Genomic DNA, 25,272 nt, shown 5'->3' with positions numbered 1-25,272 from the left:
TATCTCTTATGAACAAGGACTGAACAAAGTCAAAAGCATGCCCTTCTCAATAACCTGTGAAGAGATAACAAGCTGCGAGCCTTTGTATCCCCTCCCTTGCATTTGCATCTAGGTGTGAAGATCCAGATAGCTCCCAGCCAGGATACTTCATCAAAAGAAGATCTGATGTACCCGTAGCTTCAGCCTTTGTTTTGGACTTTGATGGCATTTTAAATAAAGCCATTTCCAGACCTGCAAATTTTTGTTCAGAGGGAAGGAGAGCAGACAATGTTCAGGTGCTGCTGAATCTGTCTGGTGTCTAAAAATCATAAAGGGACGAGTTCAGCATATTTCGATGGGGGCCAACTTCTTGGCAGGGAAGATGGCATCCACCCTGTGAAAAGAGTGGGCAGATGCTGTCTCCCCACATGTACCCTCGACTACTGCCCTGTTCTATATAACCTACAAATATTGCCCTTAATCTTTTCGCAGAGGTGACTATTCAGTCAGCCTAATAGCCTACCCAGGTTCGCTAAAAAGAGAAAAGTTAACATATTCTATCTATCAGTAACTTTGAGAGGCGTCCTCAAAGTGAACAGTAGCACTAAAAATGCCTTTACTGTGTTATGTAATGTCGGTAGCAAAACAGCTGAAAGTCAGTGGAATAAGGTCCAATACAATTAGTTTGAGCGCTGGGATCAGTATGCTATATAATTTATAACGTGTTCCCTCAAAACTCAGGCCTTTCAGAGTATTCAGAACAGTCACTCATTGGCTTTCCAGAAGTCCAACATTTCCAGAAGATTTTCGAATGCAACGCTCCTGTTATGGTGAGTCACAAACATGTATTCCAGTTCTTCTGTAAAGGGAAGTGCGGTATGGTACTTGCAAATCTGGGGGCATAAGGCAAAAACTCATATTTAAATGTTCAACTTGAAGTCTCCTGAAACAACATGAGTCCATGAGAGGTCCAGGCACACAATGTAAGCTAGGGTAAAGTTGATTACCTCTTATGTCTAGTAAGCTATTCATATTTCAGTCACATTTAACCACTCCACCTCTCATTATTTTAAAGGTTAGGGTTTTCCAAAAAGTATTTTAATTTCAGTTATGCTAATCTTTTGTGAAAAATTACATTAGAAAAACATCAAATTTTGCCCCATAATCATTGAATCACAGAAAAACAGCATAACAAATTTTGAAAATGCTTTTTCCAGAAATCTAAACATAAACAAATATGAGTTTGGAAGCCTGGTTAAGTTTGCAAATGTCAATTGTTCAAGAACAAATAATAACAGACCACCAGTAATAGGACACTGTGCAACAAACCAAGACTCTTTGAGACCCTTCATACAGCAATATGCACTATGCAAATTTCTGGTGCATACTTGAATACCTGTTGCACTGAGGCAGATGGACCTTTAGTTTCAACTGAGACTTAAAAAAGAAATCAATACAATTACATAACATGATAAGCAAATTTCCCTACTAAGATGTCAGAGCGTATTAAATTTGCAAACTAAGAAGGTTTTATTAAAAGATTATCAACGTTAGATAATTAGTTGTAAGTCAATAGTCCATACAAGAATGACTATAATTCAAAGCAATTAAACATCGTAAATGCAAAGACAAACTATTATAAAGTTGCCTCAATATAAATCAAAGAAGACTAATTTCCATGTTTAGCTGAGCTTGAGGAAAGTTGTAAAGTTTGAGGATAGGTCAAGCAGAAGGTGTCAGCAGAGGCGGCGGTTGAGATGAGATAAGGGGAAGCCAACCAGTCTCCATTTATGTTAGCCAGCTGGATTACAGCAGTTTATTCTTCTTCTCCATGTCCTTTTGCTGTCTGTCTTCAAGCCCTGTGTGAGTCCTACGTGTGCAGCATGATCTTTGTACGTTTTTGCTTGACCCATTCTGCTTCTGATCAGCTGCCAGCATGGCTATCTACGCAAAAACAACAGTTGATGAACAGAATGCAGAACAATGTCATACATTCACCCCAATACAGAGATCTGGGACTAAATCCATCCCAGTTCAGACATAGCCAACATGACTATCTGAGGAGCACGCTGCATACATTACTCTATGCATTGGGCATCTAGCACATACACACATTTGCGCAGACGAATAGCACATATCCATTTGAAAGCTATAATAAGTAACAAGTGACAATCGGACAAGAGGACATCCTGGCTGTCGTGTTCCTGTTGCACAAACCCACGCAGAGACAGGGTCAGTTACATAGGTTGCTTTATTCATTTTTTCTTTCTGCTCCCTGCATGCACGTCCATGCCCTTGCCCTCCTTGTCCAGGAATCCCTCCCTACTCCCCGATCGGAACTGGTGTCTGGTTCCTGTCCCTCTCAGCATGTAGGTACAGGGTCCTAGTGCTACCTGACCCTGGTCACTACATCTCCCCCTTCCGTCGAAAGAAAATGATGAGAGACGAGAAAGAGAGATTGAGAGAGAGAGAGAGAGAGAGAGAGAGAGAGAAAAAGAGAGAGAAACACAAAGGATGGTGATGATCCATCATTTACCTTATCCCTATCGTTACATTTTTTCTACCAGTCTTGTTGACTTTTTGCTCACTTTTTTCAGACATGTTCCTTCTGTTCCCTTCTGTGATCCCTCTTCTAGTCTTTTTCGGTTCTCGCCCATAGCTTCCTCTCTTTCATGTCTGTCACTGTTCTCTGCTGCCGTGTCCTCCCAGTTTCCATCCATGGTCTTTAGTCCTTTGAAGTGAGACTTATTCCTGGTGATCCGGTATGGGCCAGATGCAACTGTAATTATTGAGCCCTTGATGTTTGTTATAATTAGTGGGTTCACTTGAAAAGGCACTGTTTGATTTTCTCACTTGCCACTGACGCACTACCACAGAGTCCCCTTGCTTAAGGTGCGACGGAGCGGCATGTCTCCTAGCGTCTGCATATTTTTTCATCTTTTCCTTCGCCTCCTGGTCTCGGACAGCGATACTGCTGTGCTCCAGTGGAGACTTTGCCTCTAGTTGTGGTAGTCTCGTTTTACTTGTCCTTCCCAGCACTAGTTCTGCTGGACATTGTCCCATGGAGCTGTGGGGGGTGTTTTGATATTCTCTTATTATTTGACAGATTGCTTGTCCTATGGAGATCTGCGCAAACTTTGCTCTTTGGACCGCCTTCTTTATGTTCCCCATGAACCTCTCCACCATGCCATACGCTTGTGGCCAGAGAGGCGTTATTTTCTGGTGGTGATTGCTTAAGTAGTCCATGAACTTGCAAAGTTTCTTCCCTGACAAGGGAGGGCCATTGTCTGTCTTTAAGGTCTGTGGGGAGCCCAAGGCTGCAAATATGTCATCCAGTATTGGCAACATCGTGGTCGCTGATGTTGACGAGACATGTTGCACTATTGGGAATCTGGAGTATTCATCAATGTCCGGGAGCAAGTAGTTTCCAGTGTCCAGTTGCCCATAGAAGTCTGCTAACAACGTTGTCCACACTGCCTCTGGAAGCTCCGAAATCTATAGTTGCACTATTGGGAATCTGGAGTATTCATCAATGACCACGAGCAAGTAGTTTCCAGTGTCCAGTTGCCCATAGAATTCTGCTGTCAACGTTGTCCACACTGCCTCTGGAAGCTCCGAAATCTATAGTTGCTCCGTTTTGCTGGTTGTCCTGTTATTTGGCAATTCCTTAAGTATTATACATAGATACATCACTTTGCAGCAGGTTCTTTGAAGGTAGTCTTGCAGGCTCTTTTCAAATGTCCTGATGACAACTGTTCTAGATATGTAAGCTATGCATGTGCTGATATTTCTTTTCAAACAGAGACAATAAAGGCTAGTAATCTGTCAAACGCAGCACTGAAGTAGTTATAAAAAAAAGTAGTCATGGCAAAATCTAGAGAAGTCCAACAGCAGGATCAGCTCAAAGTCATTTCCATCCCTCCTATGGTTCCAAAGGTCTAAAAAGTTACCTGAAAGCTACATTAGGTAGGGAATGCAGAAGTATCTTGGTTTCAAGGTTACTTGCCCCCCCCCCCCCAATTCAAAACCAACAACTGCAATGGTGTCATGGTGCTACATCTACCCCCAGGCTATATCACTTTGTCTCACCTTTTCAGATATCATGGTCGTGGCTCATTAGGGGGCATTTCTAAAAATAATTTTAAGTTCACTTAAGACAGTGCCTTAGGCACATAGTACTACATTACTTTACCCTGTCTTACTGACTTATGGACGATGTGATCTTAACATGCTTAGCAGACTTCAGAAAGGAACTCAAGACATGGATATTTGATTGAGCCCAGCGAGACTGCAGCACCTGGATACCCTCGGGGTGAATAGCTGCTAAATACAAGTACCGGCTGATTTTTTTGGAGGACATAGACCCACCAACCCCTGTTCATGATTTAAATTGTATTTAAGGTAGTAAATGTGTTTTACTTGATTTTATGATGATGATGACTGTAATGTTGATGATTTTAATCATTCAAGCAAAAACATGTTTGACTGACTGACTGTGTCAGGGAGGAATGCCTCTGAAAGACAGGATGCATAAATCATACAGAGCTTCATCAAGCATTTCGGGAATGCACATGTCCATGAGCCACTTGAACTCCTTGGGTGAATAGAAAAAGATCTGATCTATAGGAAGAGCATCGTTGTCTAAAGAAAGCTAGAAGGAGAGCTGCACTCAAACGCTGCACACATCGTCCTTAAACCGACAGACATCTAACATTATACCTAACACGTGAACTTTTAGAACAGCCAACAAGTCAAGTGAAAATAGAAAACATACAGTTCCAATCTCATTAAAATGTGCAAAAACTTGTCACAAGCAGGCCCCAACTGTGACCTACAAACTCAGCAGATAAGACATTTGGACTGCTCATACTCACACGTGGAGCTGAAAGGCTCTATTCAAGTAAGAAATTCCACCACAATCTCAAAGAACAAAATATTCTTCTCTGCATTAGAAATGAGGAAATAAGCAACCTACTCTCATATTTTATCAACAACTTGAGGTCAGAGGAGGATTTCAAGATTACTTGACAGTAGTGACTAGGCCATCACATCGCTTTGTTCTGACCCGCTTTAAATTAGGTATTATACATCACCTTGTTGCCTTCCCTACCATGAAAATGTGTCCGTCAACCATATGCCCCTGTGGTGGGCTATCAAAACAAAGCACCACACATTTTATGCTTTTCTGTAAGTTTTATTAATTTCTAAGACGTTTTTATTTGAAACCCAGTTTTTTTTTATTCAATGTGAGAACAACCCATGCTGCTATGAACTTATTGGTTACCTTTAATGAACCTGGAATATGCTTGCATGTTGCTTCTTTTATTATAAAAAAAATTGCTGCTAGGAAATCTATCATACTTTATAATTAACTGGACTGTTTTATGCACTGGATATCCTATTTAAAAAACTATTTCTGCTAGGAAATCTATCATACTTTATGATTAATTGGACTGTTTGATGCATTGGATATTTTTATTCAAAATATTTGCTGCTAGGAAATGTATTATACTTGATAATTAATTGGACTGTCATACACATTGGATGTCTTATACATGTGTTTTAAATTTTGTTTTTGCTGTTATGGTCTTTGTAAATCTCGGGTAAAGCTATTTGAATTGAATTGAATTGAGAAAATACGCATTACACATTTTAAAGTTTGCTTTGGATTGTTTACAAAAAAAAAGAAATGTCCACAATTTAAAAGAAAATTATTATTTAACTAACATGCACTTTTTTTTAAATACAGGCCTATATTAACTAGAGTCAAAGTAAATGTGGAAAATGTCCAGAAGGGGCATATTACTGTTAATGTATATGTGCACAAAGTATTTAATAATGAAATATTTCTTTCAATACTCACACAGATGACTCGAGAGTCTTCATACATTACATGTACAATTCCCTTCAAACTTTTTACTTTAATTAACAGTTGTCTACTTTTGTAGTTTGCATCTTACTATTCCATGCCATTTACTTCATCATACAAGAGGCTCTGTAATATTTCAAGCTCCACCTCTGTCCACTTTCTTCCTCTCCAATTTGATTTTGTCATCCACTTACATCCTTCACAATTTGACCCACCCTTTGCAGTAATTAATGTTAACCCCCTTAATATGTTGGAAGGTGGTTTATAAGTAGGTGTAAGTAGGTGTCTACAACTAGTAAACAACACCACAATCACAAATAAGGTCCAGTCAGTTCTCAATAAAGTAATCCTTGCTCAACCCTTGGTAGTGTGGCTGTGAGCATATAGGCTTAACTTAGAATACAGGTGTGTAAAGCTTTTAAAAACACACATACATTGAATAAATAAGACACAAAGTATTGGCCCTGCTCCAGATAGTAGAGCCCAGGAAACAATCAGAATCCATAACTACCAGCATCAGTCAAAAAATGGGGAGATCAGGGCAAAAAGTATGATTTTCTCACTACACCGATTTTATCCAGACACACACTTCGCATGCCCCTGATGTCAAACCCCGAAGCAGACTTTAAGCACAGGTTCTGGGATTGCCCCATCATTCAAAACTACTGGGATCCGATCGACCAGATGCTTAGGGTGACAACCAACATCCAGTCTATGTCCACGTGGGAGGCGTGTGCTCTCAGGACCTTCTGCAGGCGGAAGACCGAAAAAGTGCAGTACCACTTTATGTCCCTTGCGATTCTATTAGCAAAAAGGGGAATAGCTATATACTGGCGGGCCCCAGAGGGACCTCCGGAATCAGCCGGGGTAGGCACCATAAAAAAATGGGGTAATTCAGAGGAAGAGGTGCTGAGAGAAGAGGAAGTAAAGGGAATCCATAAGCATCCAATTTCCTTAGAATGGGCACAGTTATTATACACATTTACACACGAAACAACCCAGACGAAAACACCAGTAGACTCCCAATCTCCGATCCCACCCCTATCCCTGTAAAGTCAGTAGTAGAAGACCCAGAACAGGGCACACCGGCATAACTCCAACGCTCTGCAAACGTTATACCAGGAGCTTTCCTCCTCTGCACTAGGATATCCCATTGCGAGTGCTCCAAAATCCCTCCCCTCACATATCAACCTACACACCCCCACGCCACTATATTGCGAAAAGGCAACAACACCGTCTCACACTCACTCTGCTCCCAATTGTAATCATGTGTTTAATGCATTTTAATGATGTAAGAAGTCGATAAGTAACCTGTTATGTAAAATCCCAATAAACAGGCGTGGCTCGAGTGTCAAGATGACGGTCGTGCCTGAGGTTTGCTCTGGACCCCTCAGTCATTCGCTCGGCCAATCACTGCCATCGGCACCGCCTGGCGCCTTGCGTGACATGGGGGCCTCTGCAGCTACCTTTGGGGTAGGTGGGCATTGATTTGGGGTCTGGGCAGGCTGACCCGGCCTCCCAGGCCGCTGTGTGGCATTCTCAAGATGGCGGCCACTGTCGGAAAGATTCCCGGCCCATCGCCGGTCCGATGTCCATGACCGGCCCTGCTTGACTTTGCTATGGAGCTCCCGGTGTGGAGGGAAATCCCCCCTGCCGATTGGATCACCGCTGCCCCTGCAGGGCCCGCCGGCCCCGAGTTTGGTACCTTATACAGCTGGAGAGAAACGGCGGAGGACTGGCACTGTCGCCCTGGGCTTGCCAGCTCTCCCGATGTGGGACCAATAGTGTTTGTGGTGCGGCTCTGTGGGGTGCGCCTGTGCCCACTGGCCACTTGTAACAACCCTGCTGAACACTGCTGAACCCGCGGGGGGCCCAGGGGCACCTGGATCTTCTTTGTGGCTCTCGAGGCATGGCCTGACATGACCGGCACTGCGGGCCTTCCTCCACGGTGCAGCCTACCGGTACCAACGATCCCCTGTTGGCCACGAGGCCCAGACCGGCATTGCCTGTGCTGCAGGCCTCCATCGGTGGTGTGTGCGGCAGGACATGGTGATCCCTTGTTGCCTTCGGGCCCACCCTGACTTTGCCGGCGCCGCGGGCCCCATCTATGACGCGGCCAACTGGGGCAGCGATTCCCTTTTGATCGCAGGGCTCCTGCCTGTGCCTGCTGGATGGACCGCTGGAGGAGGTGCTCTCCTGTTGCCCGCAGAGGACCAGACAGATGTCATTGGTGCGGTGGGCCATCGCCTGCTGTGCAACCCGCTGAAGAAGTGGTTTCTTGTTGCCCCCGAGGCCCAAATGGACATCGCCTGCGTTGTGGGCTACCACCCGCCAAGCGCCTGCTAGGTGCGGCGTTCTCCTGATGCCCCTGGGGACCAGACAGACACTGCTGACATCACAGACCTTCATCTGCTGTGGGGCCTGCCGGGAGTGGAGGTCCAATGGAATCCACGAAAGAGGGGCCTGAATATTCCCCTGCTGTCCCGTTCGGCCTGAGCCACTGCTGCAGGCATCGCCGGTCATCGTTTGATGGTTGGAGTTCTCCTGTGAACCGGTCTGAAGGTAAGGAGTGGGGGTGGGTTGGCATCTGGTCCTGGGGTGTGGGTTCGGCCATCAATCGGGTGGCAGGTGGGATGAGGGGGGCCCCCTGGTTGGGGCAGCTCCTCTCCCCCCCACCTCATCCCCCCACTCCCAACTCCTGCCGTGCCTCCTGAGACTTGCTGTTAGGGAGAGCCAACCCCTCCTGCATGGTGATTGCGACGGTGCAACCTGCTGGGCTTCTCCTTTCTGGCTGGGGTATGGGCAGGAGCGCTACCGCCACCGTTTCGGGTGGCAGTGTCCCTCTGAAGGGAATATCCAAGCCTGTCACGGAGATCTAATGGCTCCCTGGTAGTTGCAGCCGTAGCTACGTGAGGCAGGACTTGCATGGCGCTCTAGTCCTCTCCTTGGGCCACCAATACATCCCTGGGGACATCTGCCCATATCAACCTTCCAGTCCTGGACCCGCTGCTTTTCTTAGACCTCTTCGTCTGCTCTGGGTTGCTGCCCAAGCTGACCGTTCTGTGGCCCTGGTGGAAGGGGACCCGCATACAGCCCTTGATTGAGACCCTTCTCCTTTCTCCCTCTCCACCGGCCGCATCTTCGAGAAGCAGATTGGTCCGTGCCAAGTCTTCGTGCCGGCTGCTTGCACCTATCGCCCCCTTGGTCCATCTGCGTTGCTTTGTCAGCTTCCCACTGTGGGGTCCAGTTGTGGGGACTTTGGGATCCGGCGAGTCCCCGGGCCTGACCATGGGCAGAACAGACAGATCGGCAAAGGCCCCTGCCACCGAGACAAACGTGGATTGATTCACCACCTCGGATGTTGGGGCAACCAGGGGAGTGGCTGAACAATAGGATCCTCCGTCCACGGATTTGGCCACCATCCTCCAGGCCATCCACGCATCTCAGATCTCAGTGGAGGGCAAGATCGCTGAAGTGCGGGTAGACATGACTCTCATCAGACAGGACCTCGGCAACGTAACTGCCCAGATTAAAGAGGCTGAAACCCAGATCTCCAATGTGGAGGATGACATGCAGCAACTTAAGGGGCAGGTGGCCCGTCGTCAATCCCACAATCAGGAATTGCATTGTTGGGCAGAAGGTCCCGAAAACAGGTCCCGAAGCAACAACCTCCGCCTGGTGGGCTTCCTGGAGGGAGTGGAGCAGGGCCACATGGTAGACTTCCTAGAGAAGTGGCTGAATTCATGGGTCCCCGTGGGCTCTCTATCTCCTTTGTTCGCAATTGAGCTGGCTCACCGGTCAAACCGGCGCCGAGTGCACCTCCCAGCCCGATCATAATGCGGGTTCTTATTTTCAAAGACCGCAAGGTCATCTTGTCTGAAGCCCGCAAACAGCAGCGGCTCCACCATGAAAATTGTACTATCATGATCTTCACAGATTACACCAGCGAGGTCCAGGAGAGCGGGGAAAGGCCAGCTCGGATTCCCTGCAGGGCCACTCACTTGATCGAAGAGGGATCTTCGACTGGGAGGTGCTCTGGCTCCTCCGGCCGCCTGGATGACGGAGGTGCTTCGCCCGGTCTTCCTTGATTAATCTCCCAGACCCAGACATCTCATGTAGCCCGATGCAGCCATATCAATAAACACGTCCTAGACCAGGTAACACCTACCATGACCGATAATACTTTGCCTAGGGCGTCTCTCTGCGTGCTGTCATGGAACGTCACAGCCTGCTGGACCGGCACAAACGCACAGTGGTCCTAAGATATGCGCAACGTCTCCACATAGATATTCTCATGCTCCAGGAAACGCACCTCCTAGGTAACTGCTGCCCCTTCTTAGCTCGCTATGGGTACGATAGAGTACGGCACTCTGGCTTCTCGAGGGGCTCACAAGAGGCGGCCATCCTCCTGAGATGCACCCTGCCCTTCGTCCTCTCCCAAGTGATTCACAATCCTCAAAGTTTGTCTGTGACTGTTTGTGGGTCACTAGCTGCCCCCCCTTACTCTCATGTATGTATATGCCCCACTCGATGCTCACGTCCACACTTACACACACTGCAGCCCTGCTGAACAATACGTCTATGGGCAACACAGTTGTTGAGAGTGATTATAATGCAGTTTTAGCCCTGGCCCTTGACACAATGGGTCCTCCCTCCGCTGCCCAAATGGCGCGTGCACAACAGCTGAAGAACTGGTCCGAATCCCTGGGACTCTGCGATGCATGGTGCACATGGCACCCCCGCAGCACTCAATTCACGAATATCTCTGCAGCCCACCACACACAAGCGCACATAGATGCAATCTTTGTCCCCACACCCGACTGTTCTGAGATTCGAGAAATCCATATTCTGCCCAGAGGCATTTACGACCACTCTCTAATACTCTTTAGCACAGGGGCTCCCCCTCCTTCAGCCGCCAAACATGGAGGATGAATGCTTGGTTTCTTCAAGATTAAGACTTTAAAAAAATGGGGGGGAATGTGCTTAAACAATACTTTGCTACTAACTGTGGTTCCGTAACCTCCCCAGGTACCCTATGGGAGGCGGGGAAGGCGACCTCTCCTGGTGTTGCTAAAGGGCAGCTTAAGATCCAGAGGCAAGCGCAGTTATGCGAGATCTCCTCCCAGGAAGCGCAGTTGCTCCGCTTGGAACAGCTAATATCCAAATCAGATGCTGCTGTCCAGGCCCACCAGCTTGCCTATATTCGGGATGACATTAGACAACTATCCCTGGATGCTGCTAAGCTCCTCTGGAGGTCTTCGGTGGCAAGAGTTTATGGTTGGGGGGACAAAAATGGCACGATCCTGCACAGGCTGGCCACATACCCAAGGGTGAACCGTATTATCCCAGAGGTGGTTGGTGAGGCTGGAGCGGAGCAACATGCCTCTGTGGCGATGGCCAACACCTTCGCTGCCTACCGGAGGCTATACACAGTGCACACCCACGAGCTGTCAATCTCAGCTCTCCTTGACCGGGGTAGGGTGCGTCTCCCTAGGCTAGAAATGGCCGCTCAGAAGGGCCTAGATTGCCCGATCTCACGGAAAGAAATAGAAGAAGCAATCACCCTCACCTCCTCGGGCCCCGATGGCCTTCCTCAGGAGTATTATGCGGCATACCAAGACACCCTAACGCCCCACCTGGCCAGCTTATTTCATGAAGCCGCGGACAGAGGTTCCTCTCTGCCAGAAATGGATATCGCCAACATCGTGGTCCTCCCAGAATCCCAGCCTCCCTCGTGTAGATGTGCAGACTACCGTCCCATCTCCCTCCTCAACACAAAAATTAAGCTGTACGCCACCATTCTAGCTCAACGATTGAAACCCTACTTAACCCTGCTGGTCCACAAAGACCAATGTGGGTTCATGCCTCAACGTGGGACCTGCCACTGCCTCCGGAGGCTGCAGCTAGCTCTTGCTCACCGGCGCATGCTTACCCCATACTTAGCACTCTTGTCTGTAGATTTCAAAAAAGCTTTTGATTCGGTGGACTGCACATATTTACAGGGTGTGCTAGCCGCGATGAGGTTCGGGCCCTAATTCAGATCTCTGGTTCGTGTCCTTTTCGCTCACCCGAGAGCACGAGTGCTGGTCAACGGGGTACTATCAGAGGCTTTGCCCATTGCCAGGGGCACTAGGCAGGGTTGCCCCCTTTCCCCTTTGGTATTCGTCCTGGCGATAAAGCCCTTGGCTTCCCTAGTACGGGCTGAGGACCGCATCCGTGGATGGGAGTGGCCAATACCAAAATGGACAAGATCACTTTATATGCGGATGCCGTCCTGGTCTTCCTGGCTGAACCAGCCTCCTCCGGGCCATATTGACTCTAGATCTTGCATTCTTTTGAGTAGGCCTCAAGTCTGCGGCTAAACCCTGGGAAATCAGTTCTGGTCCGCCTGCATCGCTCTAGGGATTGCTTTGATTGGCAGTCCACCGTACCACTTTGGCGACAATCCTTTAAATACTTGGGGATATGGATTACCCTTCTTCCGGAGCTGGGTTGGTCCCTCAACGTAGCGCCGTTGGTTAAGAAGGCCAAGGAAGACCACCATAAACGGACAGCGCTACCTTTGAACCCCCTGGGGAGGGTGGCCCTGTTTAAAATGATGATCGTGCCCAGATTGTATTATGTCCGCCAAAATACCCCCTTCTGTTTTCCCAGGACTTGGTTCCGGAGGCTGGACAGTCTAACTACCAAGTTTCTCTGCAGCAGAGGAAGGGCTTGCCTGGCTCTGTATGCATGCCGGATTCCCTCCTTTGATGGGGGTATGGGGATGACACACTTGTATCTTTATTTTTTGGCGGTACGTCTCCTGGTAGTCCACAACTGGTTCAATGGGGGCTGGTCTGTCCCGGCCTACAGGCTTGAGCTGAGAGAACTAGGTCTAACTAAAATACAGGCCATGATGCATGGGGGGCCCATTCCATCCCGATTGCCTGATGTGACATGCTCCGTGTTATTGGCCTGGCGGGCCTCGTTGCGTCAAACCATATGGACATGTAAGCTGACCCAATGTTCTCCCCTCTAGCATGGGGCCTGGCTCCGGGAGGTTAGCGGACTACAGGGATTTAAAACTTGGGACCTCATTGGCATCTCACAGCTAGGGGATGTATGGGCTAGGGGCCATATGCTGTCCTTCCAGGACCTCCAAACCCGCTACTCCTTACATTCGTCCCAATTTTATAAATATTTTCAGATGAGACATGTCCTCCATATGCACATAATGGATGACACAAGGCTCCCCGAATATAGCACCCCTGAAATCCAGACGATGATGGGAAACTTAGGTAAGGAGGGTATCTCCTGCATTTATCGCACTTTAGTTAACAACACCCCCACCTCCTTCGATAAGTTGAGGGATCAATGGGTGGAATGGGTGGGCCCCCTCGATGACGTGGATTGGCGCAATGCTCTCATGTCCCCCAGAACAGTCACCGTCTCCGCCAAACGTAAGCTGGTTCAGCTCTACTACCTGCATACTGCGTATCTCAATCCCCTGTGCCTTTACCGAGCGGTCTTGTGCTGGACGTGTCATGTGCGAGATGTACTCATGCCCCGCCTGACTTCCTCCACATGGTTTGGTCATGCCCCGCATGGAGAAATTCTGGGGATCTATTGAGGTGGAACTAACCGAGGTATTGGGCTGGGAGGTTACTCATGATCCACCTCACTCACTCCTGGGAATCACGGACGGGCTGGATGGGTCCAGAAATGAAAAGTTATTCTTTAGTACAGCTATGATTGTGGCCAAGCTGGACATAGCGGCGGCTTGGAAAAATCCTGATCCACCTGACCTGGGGAGGTGGCGTAGAGGGGTGGACTGGTGCCCGACCCAGGAGAAAGCCCTTTACATGGCCAAGGGGTGCGGCAAAAAGTATCGTAGAGTGTGGGGTAAGTGGTTGGGAAATGTGGGGAGTTTTGATTAACCTGATCCTATACCTCGTCTGTGTATGTCTTATGGGGTTCCGGGGAATGAGATTTTGATATCAATTTATGATCAATTTAATAACTTATCTCATTCATCTATTTTGGACCGTTGGTATCTGTCATTGAGTAAAAGACAACCCCCGCATAGGTTAGACAATCCCCATAAACTGACGCCACTCTGAAGAACCACTTACAACTGATAAAGTTTGAAAGTTTTATATAAAAGTCAAATTTGAATGCAAATACAATCCTCTCAGGATAAACCTCAAAGTATACAAAAGAATACAATATTAATTCCAGAATCAGCAATTAAAAGCATCGATGTGAAGTGGTTCCTTGGCGTCATCTACAGAAAGAGAAAATTAATCAAGTTAAATCTGTCCCTACTCTATACTAAGTGACATCCCTACTTCGCCCAGTTCCTAACCTAAAAAGGTGTCAGCAGTTTGACTCCCAAAGAAGTTCAAACTCTCTTAGCCTCTAAAGGTATCTTAAGTTTAAGAAGCAGTACCCTCTCTGCCTACCCATCCGCTCTTCTAAGGGTCCTCGGCCTACTGCTCTCTTGCGCTCTGATCTCTCTCAGCGCATCTGCTTAAGTCATCTACCCTTGCCTTCTCTCTTGAGCAATTCCCTTACTGTTCCTAATCTCCAATTGCCAATTGCTACCTCCTCCCCGGGGTGCTGTCCCTAAAATACACAATCACAGTGTGGGTGGAACGCCCCTTGACGCCCACCATGGACTTTCCCCGATGATGTCAGCTTCTAGCTTCTTCCATTGCTTCATCTCTTTCGCCGTCCGTTAAGTTGACCTTTCTTCTTTAGATGTCATCTTCATCTTCTTATTGACGACTTCAACTGACACTTTCAGATCAAAAAGTCATATGAACTTAAACAAGACTTTAACTTACAACTGCTATTCTTTGACCTTCTAGGTCCTGTGAATGGTCATTCAAAAACAAGTCTCAAATTCTAAGTGCTTCTCATCACGTTCAGGCCATAAACCTTGTCCAGCGTTGTCACCTTAAATCTAACAAGTGCTAGACTTCTTGGCTCTCACGTCCACATCAAGCTATTTACGACTCCTGTAAGTCCGCTAAATTATATACATTGGACTGTGCTCCTGCTAACCCTCGGTCAGTCAGGTTAGAATCACAAATGACCTAAACCTTTCTAACATTCCTACAAAAAGCCTTCTACACAGTATAACCTTTAACATATATTTTCGTATTTAGCAAAAGTTAGTTACATATATGTGAATACATTGTACATAGAATATAAACTACGTAAAGCATAACTTTATATTCTCATTCTCTATATCGTTTTATACATGTTCTACACATTTCTTCACGTTTCATTTCTCGCTGCTTCTCCGTTTAAAGGTTACACACGTACATGAATTCGACCTTGCACGTTCTACATTTCGTAAGCATTTCTACACATTTCTACATCAGCCCACTACGTATACGGGCCTTCCAAATCTAATACATGTTCTAAAGTGAATACAGTTACATTTCCTATATTACTTTGGATTATATCAGTTATCTATATGCTATAAGTGTCAACTTCACATTACGATATGCGTTTCATTCCTACGTTATACGGCGTGCTTGTAAATATGGCCTATACATAAATTTTATTCAAATTTGCGCTCTCTCAGTCCCCCCTTTGATGACTTCTAGGAGTCGTCACTAAATGCAATTTGAATAACATCTCTAAACAGGACTAGTTACAATATTCCCTCTTTTCATCGTTTCGAGAGCTCTTAAGCTTTTGTACTGTTGATCTTGTAAAGCAGCTAATCTCCTTTCTTGCTCTCTCATTGTTCGTTGTAACCGGTTCGACCTATACCATTTATACAATTTTACTAAACCTAATAATGTGATTATACAAATTAATACTATCAATACAGGCTTTATTATGTACCACACTATGCTTTTACCAAGGTTGGCAAACCAACTCCCAACCTTTCCTACTCCATGACCAACTTTTTCCCAAACATTTATTTTTGATAAATCTTCGATCTCTTGATGAATCTGTGTAATGTTCCGTATGACTTTCTCAAGTGGTTTTGAATTATCAGGAATATAAGTACAACATTCCTGGACCTTCAAAGCCTTACAAACTCCGCCTTCTTTTGCTAGCAGTACATCTAAAGCAAGTCGGTTCTGAAGAACCATTGCTCTAATCGACTGCATCTCGCCTTCTACCAACATTAATGACCTTGCAGTACTTGCAGATAATCTATCCACAACTGTAGCCAGTCTCCTGATCTTAACATCGTTAAGTATTAAACCTAACATAGGAAACATTGCTCCAAATACATCTCCTACTACTTCTGCATCTCCTACTTCCCTTTTCACTCTCCTCGAAGCCTTTCCTTCTATTATCGCTACATCCTTTGCATGATATATTTTGGGGAAGACAATTGCCAAGTAACACGAACCATACCAATTGTCAGGTAGTTTTACATAGGCATTTCTTCCACATACAAAATACACATTCGGAATAACTTGCATCTCTTTCATAAAATCTTTCGTATAATACTCTAAACGAAAAGCATGTTCGCAATTCACTTCACCTACGAATACATTCTCGTAATATGTCTTGCTTCGAGTTAAACATAACTTTCCTTTCTGCGTTCTATCCAATGCTATTGGACCATTGCTACCTTTCTTTTTATGTGCCTTCTCTTCTTCGGTCCAATCCGTTTTCCATTGTCCTGACATTTTTAGAATCTTCTGCCTTCTGTATCTATCATCTACTTGTCCTATGAACTTCTTCTCTACCTCTGACACTTTGCAAGTTAGATTATTTCTGCGTGCATATGATGTATCTAGTGTATCCCAAGGAAGAAAGAATTTGGCTAGTCTATCCTCCTTTTTGTAATAGTCCCACGTATTCATTTGTTTATAATTCGGAACTTCAGGCAGTACCGAATCATAATTTGAAAAGTAGTACTCAAATCCTTCCCTACCATAAAATATACTAAGCAGTAAGCTACATGTTATCCCATAAGTCAATGGGAGATGATGATATCTAATGCCTTCGTCTACAGAAGCCGGCAATTGCATACAAACATAGCAATCTTTGGCCTCCATGGCATCGATATATTCATATAACAGTTTAGCATATGCGTTTGACCTAAAGTTTCCCTGTGACTCGTCTACATGTAATCTACGAGCTTCATCTGCCAATAACGCCTTTTCACGTATAACATTGCTCTCCTCCTTTTTCCCCACAAGAGCAGGTCTCAAAGTCATTACAGGCTTTACATTTGCTGTTTCCTTATCACTTTCAGGTCCTATTATGTATGATACGGTCACCACTGTAATTATGAGAGAAATTACTACTGCTATTAGTGTACCTATTATACATCTCGCTTTTCGGTTTGGGTTGCCGTTCTCCATGTTATCAAAACAGCTTAACTCCTTCTTTTGCGAAAAGTTTTTCTTTTCCAATCTTTGTTTGCTTTATTTGCTTCCTCAGTCTGTAAAGTGCTCTTTATCACCAAAGTCTCTTTTCGCAACAATGTCTTTTCTCCTTTAGCAACGGACAACCCTAACCCTTCTCCGTCCTCTACATGTAATCCCTAATTTTATTCTTCTTTCCACTCGGCGCTAGGTTATCTTCTTCTTTATAGCTTATATAAGCAGTCTTTATGCATCAACAATTATTCTCGCACCTGCAGCTTTCACAACAATTTCTAATAATTCAAAACGAATGACTTTTTCTTCTTCTTCTGGAATTTTATGACCGAAAGTCGGAAACTGTAATCGATTTAGCACTAGATCTTGAATTTGACTCAAATATGGGGGTATGGGAAGTGTGAAAGTCAGTAACCCCTCAGTCTCGAGTCCAGGCTTCAACATCCATATCTCCACTGCCACAAATGGATCGTGATCGATTACTTTCACTTTCTTCACTCTCCCAGATTTCTGTCCCCAAGACATCTGCTAGATAAGTCCACTCTGGGGTGGCGTACCTTCTGCAGGGCACACGTACCCTTCTCGATCTCCTTGGACTTTCAGTTCCTGAGTCTGTAGTTTCCTCCTCCTGGTCTGATTCCTCTGCAATCGGAACAAGAGTTCTTTCTTGCTTTTCTTCCGAGCTTGGCCTTTTCCTTCTCTCCGGCCAACTGGCTTCGTCTCTCTTTGTCCTTCTGCTCCTTGTTCTTGGACCTGTCTCTTGGTCACTCTCAGTTTGTTCGATATCTGTGTCGGACTCCCAATTACTTTCTTCTCCTGAGGCGACTTCGGTCTCACTGATATCCTGACCTTCGTCGACCTGTTCCGTCTCAATCTCAGCCTCTTCGATCACCTCCACAGCTTGGCTTTCCCCCTCTATGGCTTCTCCGCTTTCCGCCGGATTCTCATCCGAGAGAGGAGCTGTTCCTTCTAGAGGTGTTGGCACTCTTCGGGTGTGTGAGGCATGTATCCAGTTTGGCAGACCCCCACACTTTACTGCGGTATTTGTCACTAATATAACTTGAAACGGTCCTCTCCAGCGCACGTCTAAGCAGTTCTTCCTGACATGCTTCTTCACCAGGACCCAGTCCCCCGGACTCAGGTCATGGCACAAATCTTGTGCTGATGGAACCTCTGCAGCCTGGACCTGGAGGGACACAGAATTAACGGCATCAGATAGTCCCTTACAGTAGTCCAAGATCAAATCGTCTGTGATGTTCACTAGAGCTGCAGTCGGAACCGATGGCAATCTCATAGCTCTCCCCATTAGCACTTCATGTGGAGAGAGACCTGTTTTCCTATCCGGTGTACTACGTATGCTCATAAGAACCACTGGAAGTGCGTCTGGCCAACTCAGGGATGTTGCTGAACAAACTTTGGCAAGTCTGGACTTTATCGTGCTGTTGATTTGCTCTACAATCCCTGAAGCTTCTGGTCGATAGCTGCAATGAAGTTTCTGATCGATACCCAAAGCTGAACATAGCATCTTCACTATTTCGCTGTTAAAATGAGTTCCTCTGTCCGATTCCAAAGAGGATGGCACCCCAAACCTCGGTATCAACTCTCTAAGTAACAATTTTGCTACTGTAAGTGTATCGCACCTACGTGTAGGATAAGCCTCAACCCATCTAGAAAATATGCAAACAATCACTAAAACGTATCTGAGTCTATTGCATTTAGGCATTTCTATAAAATCTAGCTGCATTCTATTGAAAGGCCCCCCAGACCTTCCAATGTGACTCAATGTAACTGGTGTTCTCTTGCCCATATTTAGTTGCTGACAGATCGTACATCTCTGACACACTGCTTCTGCCGCTACTCTAAACTTGGGATTAAACCACGTTTGTCTGAATACTCTCACCATAGCATCTCTTCCTATGTGTGCTGATCCATGCAATTTCCTTGCCATTGGACTAACAAGTTCATTTGGTAAAACTGCTCTCCCATCGGCGGAGATCCAGAAATTCATCTCACTTCTGGAACAACCCGCTGTTTCCCAACTCTTTTTCTCATCATCTGGTGCATTTTCCTGAACACTTCTTAATTCATCCCACGTATCTACAGTATCCAACAACATTGTCAATTCAGTTCTTTCTTGGATTCCCCCCACTTTTACATCAGTGTGAGAATATCCCTGTTCTGCGCAGTAACGCGCTACTTCATCCGCATAGCGGTTACCTAGTGATACAAAATCTACGTTTTTTGTATGCGCTGCACATTTGACCACTGCAATGGCTGTTGGGCCTTGCAATGCTTCTAACAAAAGTCTCACGAATTCTCCATTCCTAATGGGAGAACCCGAGGAGGTCATGTAACCTCTTTGAGACCATAGCTGCCCGTAATCGTGAACTACCCCGAAACCATACTGGCTATCGGTGTATATGGTGACTCGAAGTTTGTCGCCCGCTAAGCAAGCACGAGTCAAGGCAACAATTTCAGCTACCTGAGCGGAGTGTACTCCTTGCAGGCAAGCGGCTTCTATTACTCTGGTAATTGTGCAAACTGCATAAGCTGCTCTCAGCTGACCGATATTGTCTCTTACACATGAACCATCAACGAAGAAAATTTCATCGGGGTCAGTCAATGGCTCATCCACAATATCGGGTCTCGGTTTGGTGCATAGTTCAATCACATCAAGGCAGTCATGATCTGTACAAACTTCGTCATCAATCTCGCTTGGAAGTGGCATCAAAGTTGCAGGATTCAAGACGGAGCATCTTTTTAGGGTCACATTCTCGGCAGCCAGTATGACTTGCTCGTAGCGTGTGAGCCTGCTATTTGTCAGATGCTGAGTCTTAGTCCTGGTCATTAACAGTTCTACAGAATGAGGTACATACACAACTAACTGATGACCCATAACTACGCTTTCAGAACGTTCAATGCTGACACCCGTTGCGGCTACGGATTTGAGACATCTGGGCAACGCAGCGGCTACTGGATCTAATGTAGCCGAAAAATACGCTACTGGCCTGCGCGCATCTCCGTGGATTTGAGCTAAAATTGCTAAAGCGCATCCCTCTCTTTCGCAGCAGTAAAGCAAAAATGGTTTTGTGTAATCAGGCATTCCTAAAGCCGGGGCACGACATAAGTCCTCCCTCAGCTGCAAAAACGCCATCAAACAATCCTTGTCCCATGGTACCGGATCACTTACTCCTTTATGCGTCAGTTGTAATAAAGGTTTTGCCTTCAGTGAGAAGTTGGCTATCCACTGCCGACAATAACCGACCATACCTAGAAACATCCTGACTTCTCTTTGTGTTGTAGGCGCGTTCATTTTCATGATCGCCTCTATTCTGTCTGGAGACACCTTCCGCTTTCCCTTTTCAATCCTATGGCCCAAGTATTGCACCTCAGTCATACAATATTGCAATTTACTTGGAGACACCTTGTGTCCATTCTCGGCCAAGTGATTTAACAAGGTTATGGTGTCTTCTCTGCAAGCTTCCTCAGTTTCTGACGCAACTAGGAGGTCGTCTATGTACTGGACTAGAACTGAATTCTTGGGCAGTACTAGACTTTCAAGATTTCTTTTTAATAGCTGGTTAAAGATCGATGGGCTTTCTGTATACCCCTGAGGGATACGACACCATGTTAAGACGCGATCTTCCAGCTTAAAAGCGAAAAGATACTGGCTCTCTTCATCTAAAGGTATCGAAAAGAAAGCCTGGCATAAATCTATCACGGTAAACCATTCAGCTTGGAACGGTATCTGAAATAATATCACTGATGGATTCGGTACCACTGGACAACATGAGACAACAATATTATTAATCTTCCGAAGATCCTGCACTATTCTGTATTTTCCACTAGGCTTCTGCAAACCCATAATCGGGGAGTTACATGGACTTCCCACGATCTCCTTCAGTATTCCCTGTTTAATCATGTATTCGATCACAGGCTTTATTCCTGCAATCGTCTCTGGAGTCAACTTGTATTGTGGGGTTCTTGGATACTCAGCATTGGGTCTTACCAAGATTTTTACTGGTTCTACTCCTTTGATCAGTCCTATTTCTTCTCCAGTAAAATCCCACACTTCAGCTGACACTTTCTCCCTCAAATCCTGTGGAAGTTCCTCCACTGTTAAGGTAGGATATAGTTCCACGCACTCTTGCGAGTTCACAACTTTAAAATCGGCATCCTCATCATTGGTCTGCACTTCTACTCCTTCAGGTGTACAATGTATTGTGCAATTCAGTTTACACAATAGATCTCTTCCTAGCAAACACACAGGGCTAGAATCACAGATCACAAACTGATGTTCGTCACTGTAATTCCCTATCTTTACTGACACTGGTTCGGTCAAAGAATTAGTCATCCTTTTGTTTGCGACTCCTACCACCTGAATCGTTTCTCCCGATATTGGCAAACCTGGGACTACCGCTGATCTCAACGTAGATCGAGTAGCACCCGTATCTACCAAAAAGGTTGTAGGACATCCAGCTACTTCAGCCTTTACGTACGGTCCTCTCTGATCTACTTCCAGGGCTGCTCCTAGAGTACAGTCTTCCTCCCTGTTTACTCGTTGCCCTGTAAGAGGATCAACGTAATAGCATTCCTCTCCTCCTACAAACAATGGCATTTGTCTATAGGTTTTCCCTCCATTTGTAATGCGAGGCGGTTGTGGAAACGGGGCTCGAGGAGTCTGAGTCCCCCCTTTGATAACCTTTCCCTTCGGGGCTGCGGCTCCCTTAACCACGTTATTCTGTGCCTCTTCCTCCTCTTGTTCTAATTCCCCTGTCTCAACATTGTAAGGACACTCGCGTCTCCAATGTCCCACTTCGTTACACTGATGACACCTCGTTGTCCTTTTCAGTGTCGCGATATCCATTCTCGGTCTCGGTCTTTCTTCCTCATCTCTGCTCTGATTATTCTGTTTCTTTGCTTGCGCTCCTATTCCCTGTTGCCGCTGTCCACCCTTTCCAGCTGCTTGCATTTGTACCAGCATTAACTTTTCCTTGAGTTTCTTCGCTTTCGAATCTATCTCATCGCTACAGTACCTTGCATACCTCAGAATTTCGTCTAAAGGTTTGTTCTGCCAACAAATCAGATGCTGTTGTATCATCAGGCTTATGTCTGGTCTTAATCCTAAAACAAACTTCGACACAAACTGTCCTATGTCTTTAGGATCCATTACGTCTAACCCACTATATTGTTTAAATGCTTTCAGTAGCCTTTCATAGAACTTGTGAACTGTCTCTTTGGGCTCTTGAGTTGTTCGATCTATCTTAACCCAGTCTATGTCTTGTACTGGCACTTTCTCCTTTAGCCATGTTATTACTCTTTCGTATTTCTCCATGACCCTGTCTGATGGACCATTTGTCCGGTTATCTCTCGGAGGCTCACAGGTAGGCCATTCAACATTTAGTTTGCATGCCGTCCACAAATCTCCGGGTACTACGATATCGAACAATGTGTTCAAATCGATCCACAGCACCTTAGAGATCTTCACGAACCTCTCTACCTGCTTGTACCACTCAACGGGGTTTTCTCTAAGCTTTGGGAAGGAATTGGTAAATGCCGCCAAATCCCCCCTACTCCAGGGTACATGAACGTAATTTCCGTTCGCGATTTCTCGCAAAGGGAAAGCTTCCATTCGCATTAGGTCTGTATCTTGGGACTTCGCAATTGTACTTCTTCTAACAGATCCCCTCTTAGACCATTTTTCCTCCCATCTATCCAGATCTCTCCATATTCTGATACACATGACTAGTTCCCGTATGTGTACTCTTAGTCCAATCGTTCTACGTTCATCTAAATCTAGGTCTGTGCAATTTAGCCTATGATTGGGCTGCAAGGCTTTGGTTCGTGACATGTCTATCATATATCTATTTGCCAAATTAGATAAATTTTCATGAGCTGACCTCGCTCTCCGAGTAACATCCTTGGCTAAGAACAATACTTCATCTGGTGCGTACAACTCTAGTCTCTCTATTGCCACTGTGCCATCAATTATTTCATCTAAATCTGACTTTAAGCTCATTACGTCAATCCGTCTGGCTTTTATTTCAGCTCTCAGTATGTCAGTCCTAGGTGGTTCGCTCATACCTCTCTCACCTCCACTGTGCGCCCTACGCCTAAGCACAGGTGAGTTATGAGGAGTTTTCTTTCCATCCCTTTGTTTCCACCTCTCTAGATCCCAAGCCTTTCCATCTTCCCGTGGGGTGTGATGGAACATTACTCCATCCCCCATCCCTACACTTCGTCTTTTCGGCTCGGTTTCTCCAGATACGAGATAGGATCCACCGTTCTGTTCTAAATCACTGTAACTCGCTTGCTGTCTGGTGTCGCTCAGTAACCGATAAGGTCCTTCATGGCTCTCCATGCTCCCGCGATCTCGTTCTTGATCACCAGAAGTATGGCGAGACGTTTCGCGACTCCCTATATTCTCATGACTTCGCCCATGATCACCGGATGCATGACGAGACCCTTCACGACTCTCCATGTTCCCGTGATTCCAATGTTGCACCGTTTCACCCGGGGTATGGTGAGTGCATCTGAAAGTATTACGGTACTCCTGCGTCCTTCGTTCTCCTTCACTAAAGGTGACGCGAGGCACTTCGCCACACCCTGTACTCCTGTCCTCGCACATTTGCCTATTGCCGCCAATAGTAGGACAATTATTTCCTCTGCTTTCCTGACTCCCTCTCTCCCACTCTGGGCTGCTTTCGCCAGCTCCACAATGAGAGAGGATCCTGTTATCCTGGTCTCTCCACTCTGCTCCTGTTTCTAAACTTTTATTCCGAGCCTCTTCGGCAGTATCCCATTCTTTCAGGTATTCCCTTAATTCCTTATGGGTTTTCGGTTTTGGTCCCCTTAAGTCCATTGGCCCTCTTTGACGCCCTTGTTCTACCCAGGGACCTGTTGCTGCATCTAATGGAGTACTCCGACTCCTCGGTGCTACGATCTGCCTCTGAGGATTCATCATGGTATCCCTATTCTCCATCTCTGCCCTTTCCCTATCCCATCGTGCCTGTTCCTCCTGCTGGACCCCTTCTGGGTTGTAGATTGACACAATAGGGCCTATGGTAACCGGTACTTGTAGAGCATCCGGCATTTGATAAGACCTTGCATGTTGCGTTTCTGGCATTTTCTGGACCACGAATCTTCCCACTACTCTCTGTTCGGAACTAGATTGAGGTACTTCCTCCTCTTTCTTGGCATCCCACTCTGTTACTGGGATCGATTTGTATTCCCCCCATCTAGCTCCGTCCTCTTGTGGTAATATAGGACTTGCGGCCCCTCCGCTGTACGGAGGTGGTCTATCTGTCAATAGCCTCTCTATCAAATCCTCTTCTGTCTCGCTTTCCTCTTCTTCCTCTAGAGGTTTCTTTTCTCCCGTAACTTCTAGCATCGGGTACAGTTTATCTGCTTCTATCTTTTGTACTCTCCATTTCTTAGCTTCCTCATCCCATTTGGCATCCTGTACTGCCTTTACTGATCGTCTCACTCTTTCCTGGCGCCTCTTTACGCTCTTTTCGTGTGCTGTTCTAAACCATACACTAAGTGCTTCGAACTGTGTTGGCCTCGGTAGAGGTCTTGTTGCAAGCATTACCGCTTTTAGTTCGTTCAACACATCTAGCTTAAATGTTCCAAATCTCGGAAACGTCAGTTCCTTACTCCCTTCAGTCAGCTTATTCCACTCGGAAATCCATAATATCGAGTGCAAGCCTACATTCACTGCCATATAATAAGCTGGTGTGCCTTCTGGTGGAGCTTCCTCTCCGGCATATAAGTTTCTTCTATTTCTCCTAAAGAGTGCTCTTAAACTCTTAAAACACTTCATTTTCGATAATTTACAATTTTCCCTTTACTCTTCCTTGTTTACGTCCCGATGACAACCAACCAACCAATCCCTACGCGGCTCTTGCTAATCGGCCTATCTCAGTGCGACTCTTCGCTGACGTCTGACAAACTAACCAATCTCAGCGCGGTTCTATGCTGACGTCACTCGTTCCCTCTCTGCAGCAGTTCTCCTCCGTTCTCAACTCGTCTCACGATTTCACATGCATTTTCATTCATACACTGAAAAATGACTACTTC

The sequence above is a fragment of the Lissotriton vulgaris genome, chromosome 7 (genome assembly GCF_964263255.1).
Source record: "Lissotriton vulgaris chromosome 7, aLisVul1.2, whole genome shotgun sequence".
Classification (NCBI taxonomy): domain Eukaryota; kingdom Metazoa; phylum Chordata; class Amphibia; order Caudata; family Salamandridae; genus Lissotriton; species Lissotriton vulgaris.
Note: the sequence above shows the minus strand (reverse complement) of the source record.